At 38.1% G+C, this 12590-nt stretch overlaps 1 protein-coding gene and 1 pseudogene across 1 annotated transcript in view; one reads left to right on the forward strand and one right to left on the reverse strand.

The window, feature by feature from the left end:
- The window catches only part of MTMR3 (myotubularin related protein 3), a 110164-nt gene that overhangs the window by 57835 nt on the left and 39739 nt on the right, over positions 1–12590 (reverse strand). The window lies entirely within an intron of this gene.
- LOC115943069 (small nucleolar RNA SNORA70) lies at positions 1975–2100 on the forward strand (annotated as a pseudogene).

The raw sequence follows: 12590 nt of genomic DNA on the forward strand, positions 1-12590 counted from the left end.
TCCCACTCCCCCTGCTTGTGTTCCCTCTCTCGCTGTCTCGCTCTGTCAAATAAATAAATGAAATCTTTAAAAAAAAAAGGATGTTATTTATTTATTTGACAGAGAGATAGCACAAGTAGGCAAAGAGGCAGGCAGAGGGAGAGGGAGAAGCAGGCTCCCTGCTGAGCAGGGAGCCCAACACGGGGCTCGATCCCAGGACCCGGGGATCATGACCTGAGCCCAAGGCAGCCACCCAACTCACTGAGCCACCCAGGCACCCCGAGGAAGAAAATTTTTATACACAAAATATTTTAATGGAAACCTTACCAAAGATTTTTTTTTTTTTAAAGATTTTATTTATTTGAGAGAGAGAGCACACGCACACACAACAAGCAGGGGGAACAGCAGAGAGGGAGAAGCAGGCTCCCCGCTGAGCAGGAAGCCCGATGCGGGACTTGATTCCAGGACACTGGAATCATGACCTGAGCCAAAGGCAGATGCTTAACTGACTGAGCCACCCAGGTGCCCCGAAACCTTACGAAAGATATTATCAATGGCCAATAAGCGCATTAAAAGATATGGATCATCATCAGTCATTAGGGAAATCCAAGTGAAAACACTACAATGAGATACTCTTTCACACCCAATGGGATAACTGAATTAAAGAGACTTACAAGAACAAATGTGAGGATGTTGAGTAACTGGAACTCATACGTGGCTCATGAAAGTATAAACCTGGCATTACCACTCTGGAGGGACAGTCTGGCAGTTGCTTATGAAGTTAAACATCCATGTATTCTATGACCCAGCAATTCCATTCCTTGATACTAACCCAAGAGAAGTGAAAACATGTGATCACAAGAAGGCTTGGAAACAAATGTTCAGAGCAACTTTATTCATAATAGCCTGGAAAGAACTCAAAATTTCCAGTATCAAGTGATCAGATAAACAAATTGTGGGTGCATTTCTTCAATGGAATATTACTCAGCAATAAAAACGAACATGGATGAATCTCAAAAGCATTAGACTGACTCAAAGCAAAAAACTTACAAAAGAGTAAATACTATATGATTCCATCTAAATGAAAAAACAGATAAAACTAATCTATAGTGACAGAAACATACTTTTAGGTTGGAACCGTAGTTTGGGTGGGAAGAGAAGGGGAAATAACCACAAGGGGGCCATGAGAGAACGTTCTACTATAAAGTTATGTATCAGGATTGAGGCAGTGGCTACACAGCTGTAAACATTTACTGAAATTCAAACTGCATACTTCTATGCGCATTTCACTATATAAATTCTATTTCAATTTTTAGAAAATCCTAACATCATATCCTAAAGCAGGGGCTCTAACCCTCATCCAAAAGTAGTAGGTATAGTATCTAGAAAAAGTTGTACAACCAGATCATATGTACCACCCTACACAGGTCACCAACTGTTTCAAATCTCTCTTTCCGAGGGAATGCATATGAACTTGTGGTCTTCCAGATAACCAAAGGACAAGCATTTACAGGTCATCAGTGTTCTAGGTAAAGTCTAAAGTTCTTCTAAGGTACAGAAATTTCCATGAAGTTAGTCAGCCTCTAAGGAGATCAACTTCATGACATGATCAAGGGAATGTGCTATAGGACAGCTTTTGTCAATCACCCAGCACCTTCTGTCAGGGAAATGGTTGTTTAACCACCGGTTAACCTGATGGTGAGGAGGAGGAAGAGGAAAAAAAAAAAAAAGTTGGACCTTTGATAACATTCTAATTTCCTACTTGGAAAAAAAACAGTGGGGGGGGGGGAGTTCTAGTTTCAGCTCCCATAAAACTTCTTACCTGTTAAAAGTACCGTAATATTCTCACTAATAGTTGCAGCTGCTGATAGTCTACATCAATTGTTATTTTGTATAAAATACACAAGTAATACCTCCATACACAGGAAGTCATCCCAGAATAATGTCTACCCGGAAAACTTGAAAAACTTTAAAACTTTCATTAAAAAATTTTATCTTCAAGCCAACTGTGCTCTTTCTCCATGGGGGACCAGTGTGCCATGGCTGCAAAGAGTAGCCTCCTTGGTGGTGTATGCAGCCTGCTGACTGCATGGGTTACCCTAAGAGACCTTGGAGACAGCCCTTTCCAGTGGACATTGAGGTCTGACATGCTATCTCCAAGCTAGGCTGCAGAGAGGCATGCGGGGTGCCTTTGGAAAGCCCCAGGGCACAGTAGCCAGGGTCCACAACGGCCAAGTCATCATGTCCATCTGTAACAAGCTGCAGAACAAGGAGCATGTGACTGAGGCCCTAGGCAGGGCCAAGTTCAAGTTCCCTGACCACCAGACGATCCAGATCTCCAACAAGTGGGGCTTTACTAAGTTTAATGCGGACGAATTTGAAGACATGGTGGCTGAAAAGCAGCTCATCCCAGATGACTGTGGGGTCAAATACATCCCTAATCATGGCCCCTCGTACAAATGGAGGGCTCTGCGCTCATGAGAACCTTGGCACTGACCCCTCCCTACTCATGCCCACCCAATAAATCCTACTTCCTGTCAAAAAAAAAAATTTATCCTCAGAAATTAATGCTTGATTTAGCTCACTGGGAAAACAAGCACAGGGCTTTTGCTAAAAGTAGTTTCAGCTAACCTTAATTAGCATGCCTGAAAGGTTTATAAAGTTATCTCAAGAGTGAGGTAATAAGCACGTGACTTAAAGTCACAACTCAGGATCATCAATTTCAAAAGTTTAAAATCTTAAAAAAAAAGAATTCCTTAACTAAAGACAAATACCACATGATTTCACTTATATGTGGAATTTAAGAAACGAAACAAATGAAGAAAAAGAAAACCAAAAACAGACTCTTAACTATAGAGAACAAACTGTTACCAGAAGGGGGGGATGGGCGAAACAGGTGAAGAGGATTAAGAGTACACTTATCTTGATGAGCAGAGTAATGTATAGAACTGTTGAATCACTATATTGTACACCTGAAACTAATTTAACACTGTGTTAGCTATACTGGAATTTAAAGAAAATAATTCTTTGGCTATTAAAAAAAAAAGTTTATCTCTACAAGACCTCAATCTCTGAATAAAACAAAACAATCACGTCCAAAACAGTCCCTTTCCCATCTTTAAGATCCATAGTTTTGTGTTTAACCTATAACAAGAACAATTTGTACTGTGACACTCCTTAACCAGATCTTAAGTTAGAAAATAAAACTAAAAATTTGCCAAGGCAAATAAATGACTATTAAATGGAAAACTTGGGTGTCACTAAATAATGTTCTACTACAGATTATTATTAAAGAGTAACATTAAACCCATCAACATTCTGAGATGTTAACAAAGGAAGAAATCCATTCACTCTAAAGCTGAGTATTTTTTAAATAACCTCAAGCTGGGCCCTGCTTTCTACTCACTTCTTAAAGCCTATTTCAGCACTAAGACAATCTAATCTAAAGGAGAGAAAGTCAGGAAATCAGGTTTTCCATTAAACTCCCAGGCTCACCAATCTCCCAACTGGCATCTAGTACAGGAAAAGCCTCCAGGGAAGGAAGGAACTAAGTCTATTTGCCCTGCATTACTGGGCTGTAAGTTTGTGTTGTTATGGGCACCAGCACAATAAAACAAATATAAGGGCAAGGAAGCAAAAAGTTGACCGGATAAGACAATTGGTCTATGTGTTCAGTATATTAATGAAACTATAACTACCTAAAAGTTCCCAAGCATAACCAAATACAGAGTTAAATTATATATAATATATATATGTGTATGTATGTGTATATGTATATATAAAATTATGGGGTTAGGGTCAATACTTTAATAAAACTATAGCAGTTAAGGAATCTTTTATTCCCCTTAAATCTAATCCTTCCAAATTACAATTATAGACTATAGAACAGGAAGAATGCAAACCCATCTAAGGGATATCAGAACAGAGAGCTGATTTTGTCTCCAGCCTCTAAACGTTTCCCCACAAAAGGGTATGGGAAGATAAAAGATTATTCAACCAGTCAGTAAACCTAATTAGAAAGGCAAATTCTTTTGCAAAAGTCCGTATTTAAGACCACATCTCCTGCTTTTATGCCTTTATTCTACTCCCCACAGCTTGTGGCAGAGTGGAGGAATAGGATTTCCCCTTTTACTATGCACTGTCACTTCACTTTCTGCTCCTTTAAACAAAGGCTTCAAGGGAATACTGGTGTTTAAGAATTAAAAACATACACTGGCATTCAAAGAGTGTTAGCTTTTAGGCATTCATGCACAGCTTTAGAGTCAGGCTGACCTTGCCTCAAAACCTAATTCAGGCTTTTATTAGTTCTATCATCTTGAGCAGGTCTCTTTTCATTAACATGTTTCTGATAGCAAAAATATCTCACAGTGTTATTATAAGTGATCTAATACACAGAAGCAACTAGAACTGTACCTAGCACTTAGTAATCACATACATGTTAGCTATTCCCACTAATACCGTTATGTATCAATAACTTAGTTACACCACACACTCTCTAGTTATGTTTCCTGAGCTCTCAAAAGAAATATAATTATCTGTCTTGCCCAAACAATCTCATGGGATTCCTGGAAAATAAACCAATACACATAAAAAAGCTACTAAAAGAGGCGCCTGGGTGGCTCAGTCGTTAAGCGTCTGCCTTCGGCTCAGGTCATGATCTCGGGGTCCTGGGATTGAGCCCTGCACTGGGCTCCCTGCTCGGCAGGAAGCCTGCTTCTCCCTCTCCCACTCCCCCTTGCTTGTGTTCCCTCTCTCGCTATCTCTCTCTGTCAAAAAAACAAATAAAATCTTAAAAAAAAAAGCTACTAAAAAGTCTTCATTATAGATCTATCCATTACTCTGCTCACAAAAAAAATTACAGTTAAACACTGCATACAGGCTCTGTTTGAATACTACAGAACATTACAGGCTTAGTAAAACTAGTCTAAAGGACTACTTAAGTATTATTTTGTTAAACAAAACCAAAGTCTAAATAAGTATCATCTTCCTACTTAAAAGCTAATATTTACTGAACTATGTGCCTATCACTGAGCTATGTACTTTTCATACATTATCTCATTTAATCTTCATAGGGTTGCTGTTGAGGTAGGTACTATTTATCCGCACTTCAGTGAGGACTGCAAATCTCCCAAGGATTAAGTAATCTGCCCAAGGATTAAGTAATTTGCCCAAGGTCAAAGAGCTAGTATATTTCTAGAATGGACACCTTAGCATGATGTGACATGATCACATGAATGCAATTTTCCCCTAAAACAATGGTAAGATCTTTTCAAATTCTACAAATAAAGTACTAAAACTCAGATACTAAGGAAAAGAGATATTATAAATTTTACACTAAAATGCAAATATAACCAGAGAAAACTTCTGAAGTTAGATGTACAAGAGAAAAATTGGGCTCCAGAATATCTAAACAGGGCACAAAGAAAACCACCCTTCTTTAGAGATTCCAACATGGACAGTTGCTCATTTGGTGAGATGTGTACTAAGACCTTTAGTGTACTGAGTTTAATTTTCACAAGCAAATTTACTCACTTCCATAGAGAGTAAGCACAATATAAATGCCTTTATCCATACATCGACTGCCCTAAAAACATGTACTGTTATCGGGAAAACAGGAAGGAAAATAAATGTGGCTTGGACAAGCATATCATCTCTGTGGGAGGCAATGATAAGGGACAACTAAAAACGCTCTGTTGAGTTTATGTATTATCTTGACACTTCATAGTGTTAGTGTGCAAAGAACACTGACAGACTAAGGCCTAATTATAATTAGTAACTCTCAGTTCAAAAATTATGTGAAGATACTATAATATAGTAAATTTGGTGACAACAAACCTAATGAAATATAAGCCAAAGTTAGCAAGACGCATTTTAATTTTCAAATTTCAAAACGTCTTGACCAAAAGTAAAATAAACTACATTTGCATTTATTTAAGCTTAAAAACATACTAAAACTTCTGTTGATAGAGGAACCTGAGGCAGTACGTGAAATATCTTGCCAACTGTGAGGTGTATCCAAGAACTCAGATATAAGATTATCCTCAAAATTAAACTCTAAAAATCCATAAAGGATTACTCCGTGGTTATGTAAGAGAATGTCCTTACCTTATTCTTAGGAAATAAACTCTAAAGTAATCAAAGGAATACTGGAGGGGCACAGTTCCTCCCACTTACTCTCAAAGGGTTCAGAAAAAAAAAAAAAAATGGGGAAAGAATTATAAAGCGTATGGCACAAAATGTAAACAATTGGTGAAGGGCAAGATTGGTAAATTCCTCATCTCTATAACTTCTACTAAATTTGAAATTGTATCAAAGCAAAACATTTTTAAAATCTGACACAAATATGACAGATTAATATTATTCAATTAGTCTGCAGGTACATGAATATTCATTATACTACTTTATTATTCTAGATTCTCCTTATGATTAAAAAAAAATCCAAATGAAAAAGAAGGCTGTACTCTAGTCCCAGGTAAAGTATATTCTGGCCATGAGGAAGGCTGCATAAGACTACACTAAAATTTTGTTATTAATCATCTGTATCATACAATTAAGCCTTGCTCACTTCCATGCCTTTCAAGCAATCTCTGATTATAACTTTACTAATAGGTTAGGTATGCACCCTGGTGCTCTATTAAACTTAAAGCCAAAAAATGAAACGTTTTAAAAAGAACTTTTACTATGAAACTAAAAACAAAAACAAAGACACTATAGTGATAGAAGTCAAAATAGTGATTATCTCTTTGGGGTATGTATTGACTGGGAAAGATTAGGAGAGAGTCTTAGGGGAGGAGAGCTGTAAATGTTCTATCTTAATCTGGGTGTGGTTACATAGGTCTATACATATGTAAAAAATTACCATGCTTAAGGTTACTACACTTTATTACGTGTACAATTATTTCTCAATTTTATAATAAATTAAAACAAACAAGCAGTGCTTTCAAAGAACAGACATTCTCAGTTCAAATCCAAAACCCACAATGCAATAGAATGACAGATTACATTGGCACTCAGATTTAGTGCTTTGTTTTTTTTTTTAAGATTTTATTTATTTGTCAGAGAGAGAGAAAGGCAGGCAGAGGGAGAGGGAGAAGCAGGTTACCCGCTGAGCAGGGAGCCCGATGTGGGATTCGATCCCAGGACCCTGGGATCATGACCTGACCCGAAGACAGACGCTTAACCAACTGAGCCAGCCAGGTGTCCTACTGGCACTCAGATTTATAACCAGTCCCTGTAATCTTGGTTAACATGAGTATACCTCTGAGGTGGGTTGTTTTTTTGTTTTTGTTTTTGTTTTTGTTTTTAAGAATAACCATTGCAGGGGGCACCTGGGTGGCTCAGTCGTTAAGCGGCTGCCTTCGGCTCAGGTCATGATCCCAGGGTGCTGGGATCGAGCCCCACATCGGGCTCTCTGCTCAGCAGGAAGCCTACTTCTCCCTCTCCCACTCCCCCTGCTTGTGCTCCCTCTCTCGCTGTCTTTGTCAAATAAATAAATAAAATCTTTAAAAAAAAAAATAGAATGACCATTGCAAAACTTTAAATAGAAGGTGTTCAAAGATATTAAGACACATGCAAGAAGAAGGAAGGTCAAGAGTTCCCAACAAATAGCATGAAATCTTGCTGAATCTGTAACATTATGATCTTACAAAAGAGCTAGAAATAAGGTTAGACACACTCCCCTCTACTGTTTTATGTTTTAGTCTGCTTGAAAAGATAAGCCACCTTGGCGGCTCAGTTGGTTAAACGTCCAACTCTTGATTTCAGCTCAGGTCATGATCTCAGGGTGGTGAGATCCAGCCCTGCATCAGGCTGGGCGTGGAGCCTGCTTAAGATGGTCTCTCTCCTTCTCCCCTCAGTCCCTACCTCGCCCTATCTCAAAAAAAAAAAAAAAGATAAAACGCATAGTTTTTTTTCTCCCTTTGAGGAAATTATGGGAATAGAAAACTATTTTTTAAAATATAGCTTTGGCAAAAAACTAAACACTCTACCACTGTGGATGTTGTCCTTTATTCAAAACAATGTCTGCACATTCAGGACAATATAAACCAAATCAATGTACATAATGGTAAACAGTACCATGAAACTAACATTTAAGAGGCAAGTATGGAAATAGATAGGGGTAAATCAGCTACTGCTACCTTCCTTCCACTGGGCTATATCTCATTTCAGAGATTCAAGTACTGTTATCCTTACTGTGTCAGGTATTTCCACAGCAGAACGGAAACAAAATTTTTTTCTAATTCAACAGAAGTAAAGTTGCTAAGTCACCACTCAGAAATGACTCTCAACTCTAAAGAAATTCAAGAATTTTTTTAGCCAAAAACACCTAGAAATTAATCATTTTTTCAAGTTTGCTTTCTTAATGAACTGAATATAATCATAAACCCCGAAGTCTACATAAAAGGTCTGGAAATGACCATTTATATCAAATTTCTATAATAAGCAACACTAATCTACAGTGACAGATCAGATTAGCGGTTCGCTGAGGCTGATGAGAGAACTGACTGCTGAAGGGCATTAGGAACCTTTTCTGTAGTGATGGAAATATTCTCTGTCTAGAATAGGGTGGTGACTTTATAAGCCTATACGTCTGTCAAAGTACACTAGATGAATTCTGTTGCATATAAATTATATCTTAATAAAGCAGACTTAAAAAGTAAATACACACAATTTAGAATTTGGAAAATGATTGGGAAATCAAATGCTAAGGGAAAAAAAACTCACTGAAATTGATTTAACTGAAAGAAAGGTATTTGTATAGAAGCCAATCAAGGTGACTCTCAGGGACGCCTGGGTGGCTCAGTTGGTTAAGCGGCTGCCTTCGGCTCAGGTCATGATCCCAGGGTCCTGTGACCTAGTCCCGCATCGGGCTCTCTGCTCAGCGGGGAGCCTGCTTCTCCCTCTGCCTGCTGCTCCCTCTGCTTGTGCTCTGTCAAATAAATAAAATATTTTTAAAAAAGAAAAAAAAGGTGACTCCCAAAGTTACTTGACCCTCACACCAGCTCTACTCTCCACATACCACTCCCACTCCTCAACCACTTGCTCAATGCTATAAGCATTTCAGTCAAAATACAGACCCTTTAAGCATTATTGATACCTTTAAGAATAGTAAGTCTCAGGGGAGGGAACCAAGTCTGAGTAAATGGACAACAAAATAATAAATGCACACTTTCCTAAAGCTATCTTACAATAATCTAAACCTCATAAATAATCAGAAAAATACAAATAAAAACAGTGAGAATAACTATTTTCCTATCTTCCATCCATTAGACTGTCCAAAATTAAGATACCATTTACTTAATACTGGAATGAACATGGAAAATGACTACTTGCATTCACTTTGGGTAGAAGTAAAATAGCAACTTTTTTGTTTTTGTTTTGTTTTACAGACTTTATTTTTAAATAATCCCTACACTCAACGATGGGACTCGAACTTACAACCCTGAGATCAAGAGTCAAATGCTCCACCCACTGAGCCAGCCAGGCGTCCCTATTATAGCTACTTTGAAGAGCATTTTGTCAGTATTATTAAAACTATAGCTATGTAGGGACGCCTGACTGGCTGAGTCGGTAGAGCATGAACTCTCAATCCCAAGATCAAGAGTCACAAAATCCATGTTCGGTGCAGAGCTTACGTTTGGAAAAACAAAACAAAGCAAAAAAACTATAGCTACGTATACCATATGACCCAGCAAATCTGTTTTGCCTTTTTTTTTTTTTTTTAAAGTAATCTCTACCCCCAAAGTGAGGCTTAAACTCACAACCCTGAGTTCAAGAGTCACATGCTCTACCGATTCAGCCAGCCTGGGGCTCTGACCCAGCAAATCTATTTCTCAGATACTTCAGAGTAGTCACCCATTGAGAGAGATGTTTAAAAAAAAAAAAAAAAAAAATCCGTCACTGCAACAGCTAGTAAGAACAAAAGACTAAAGACAACCTAAATATCGGCCAACAGAGGAATAACTACATGAACAAAAAATTATGTTCATATTATGGAATGTTATATAGTATTTAAGCAAATGTCTCTAAGATATATTGCAGAGAAAAATCATAAAATGTAGAGAGAGATGTACAGTATAGTAAAAAGAAAAAAGGGAAAGAATGTCATATATTATTTAGGGGTGTGTGTATACATACACACACACACACACACACAGAGGCATGATGGAAAAAGCCTGTGGGCGGGGGTGGGGGGGTTGGGGGATGTACTGAATGAATTATAGTGATTATTTCCAGAGAGAATAAAAAAAGACTAGGACTAAAAATCACGGTTAAAGGAATTTTAGCCTTATCTTTAATGTTTTAATATTTTACAAGGAGAAAGTATTCACCTAACTCACATACTGAAATTTTATTTTGGAAAGCACTGATGCAAACAAGAAACGGATGTATTAAGTTTTCCTCCCTTAAATAGTTCAAACTGAGAAATACTACTATTATTTTACACAAGTTGCTGTGTCTCCATCATGCACCATATTGCACGCTACTTTGGAAAGCTCATCAATACTCAAATTTTCTCTTCTAATAAACTACCACCACTAAGGAAAAATAACATTACTCTCTAATACACCTCAAACCCTGTAAGAGACAATGAAAAAAAAAAAATCAAGAATTTAAAACAAAAAACTTCAGGGGAACCTGGGTGGCTCAGCTGGTTAAGCATCCAATTCTTGATTTTGGCTCAGGTCATGATCTCAGGGTCGCAAGATCAGTCCCTCATGGGGCTCCGCACTGGGTGTGGAGCCTGCATAAGATTTTCTCTTTCCCTCTCTCTGCCCCTTCCCCCCTCTAAAATAAACAAATCTTTAAAAAATTTTTAATTTAAAAATAAAACAAAAAACTTCAAAACTACATAACATTGTTAAAAAATTAAAGACAACCTAAACAAATGGAAAGACACCCTGCTTTCATGGCTCAAAAGATTTAATTTATTAAGATGGCAATACTATGAACTTTTATAAGAAAACTTAGGAGTAAAACTTCATGACTTCGAATCATGTAATGGTTTCTTGGATTAAAAAAAAAACCAAGGGGCGCCTGGGTGGCTCAGTTGGTTAAGCAACTGCCTTCGGCTCAGGTCATGATCCTGGAGTCCCGGGATCGAGTCCCCCATCGGGCTCCCTGCTCAGCAGGGGGTCTGCTTCTCCCTCTGCCCTCTTCCCTCTCGTGCTCTCATTCTCTCAAATAAATAAATAAAATCTTAAAAAAAAAAAAAACTCTTAAGTATTCAAAGATAAAATAGATAAATGGGATTTTATCAATATTAAGTATATCTGTGCTTCAAAGGACACCATCAAGAAAGGGGAAAGACAGCTTTTCCTGTAAGCAGCCTGAGGTGATCTCGGAAATGGTTTGCTATTCATTTGACCCAAAAAAAACCCCAAAAAATTATGCCAACCAAGAGGTTCAAATCTTTGTGTTCACTTTAAGAACACTCATGAAACTGCCCAGGCCATCAAGAGTATGCATTTCCAAAAAGCCACCAAGTATCTGAAGGATGTCACTTTACAGAAACATGTGCCATTCTGTCACTATAATGGTGGAGTTGGTAGGTGTGCCCAAGCCAAACAGTGGGGTTGGACACAGGGCCAGTGGTCCAAAAAGAGTGACTTTTTACTGAATAGGTGTAAAACTGCAGAGAGTAATGCTGAACATAAGAGTTTAGATTCTCTAGTCATTGAATACAACCAAGTGAAAAAAGCCCCAAGATACGACCCAGAACTTAGAGAGCTCATGTTGGGACTAACCCCTACACGAGCTCTCCCTGCCACACTGAGATGATCCTTACTGAAAAAGAGCAGACTGTTCCTAAGCCAGAAGAGGAGGCTGCACAGAAAAAGATATCTCAGAAGAAACTGAAGAAAACTTATGGCCCAGGAGAGTAAATTCAGCACAAAATAAAAGTGAAGTAAAGAAAGGAAGAAAAGAGGCAATCCATGAAATGGGAGAAAATCTTTGCAAATTATATATCTATAAGAGACTTGTATATACAATATATAAAGAACACTACAACTCAACAAGAATTTTTAAAATAAAAATGGACAAAGGATCTGAACAGACATTTCTCCAAAGAAGTTGTACAAATGGTCAATAAGCACATGAAAAGATGCTCAACATCATTAGTCATTATGGAAATGTAAATCAAAACCACAATGATATACAGTTCAAATCCACTAAGGATGGCTAGAAATCAAAGAAGTAAATAACAAGTGTTATATTAAAGATGCAGAGACGGGCGCCTGGGTGGCTCAGTTGGTTAAGTGTCTGCCTTCAGCTCAGGTCTTGATCCCAGGGTCCTGGGATCGAACCCCGAGTGGGGCTCCCTGTTCAGTGGGGAGTCTGCTTCTCCCTCTCTCTCTGCCTGTTGTCTATCTCTCTTTCTCTCTCTCAAATGAATAAATAAAATCTTTAAAAAAAAAATGATGGCTCCTATTTTAAACAAACAGAAAATAATAAAGTTTAGGGACGCCTGGCTGGCTCAGTCAGTGGAGCATGCTTCTCAATCTCGGGGTTGTGGGTTTGAGCCCCATGCTGGGTGTAGAGATTACTTAAAAAATTTTTTTTAAGATTTTATTTAGGGCGCCTGGGTGGCTCAGTTGGTTAAGCGACTG

This window comes from Leptonychotes weddellii, chromosome 13 (assembly GCF_054177405.1).
Source record: "Leptonychotes weddellii isolate Sample4059 chromosome 13, ASM5417740v2, whole genome shotgun sequence".
Classification (NCBI taxonomy): Eukaryota; Metazoa; Chordata; class Mammalia; order Carnivora; family Phocidae; genus Leptonychotes; species Leptonychotes weddellii.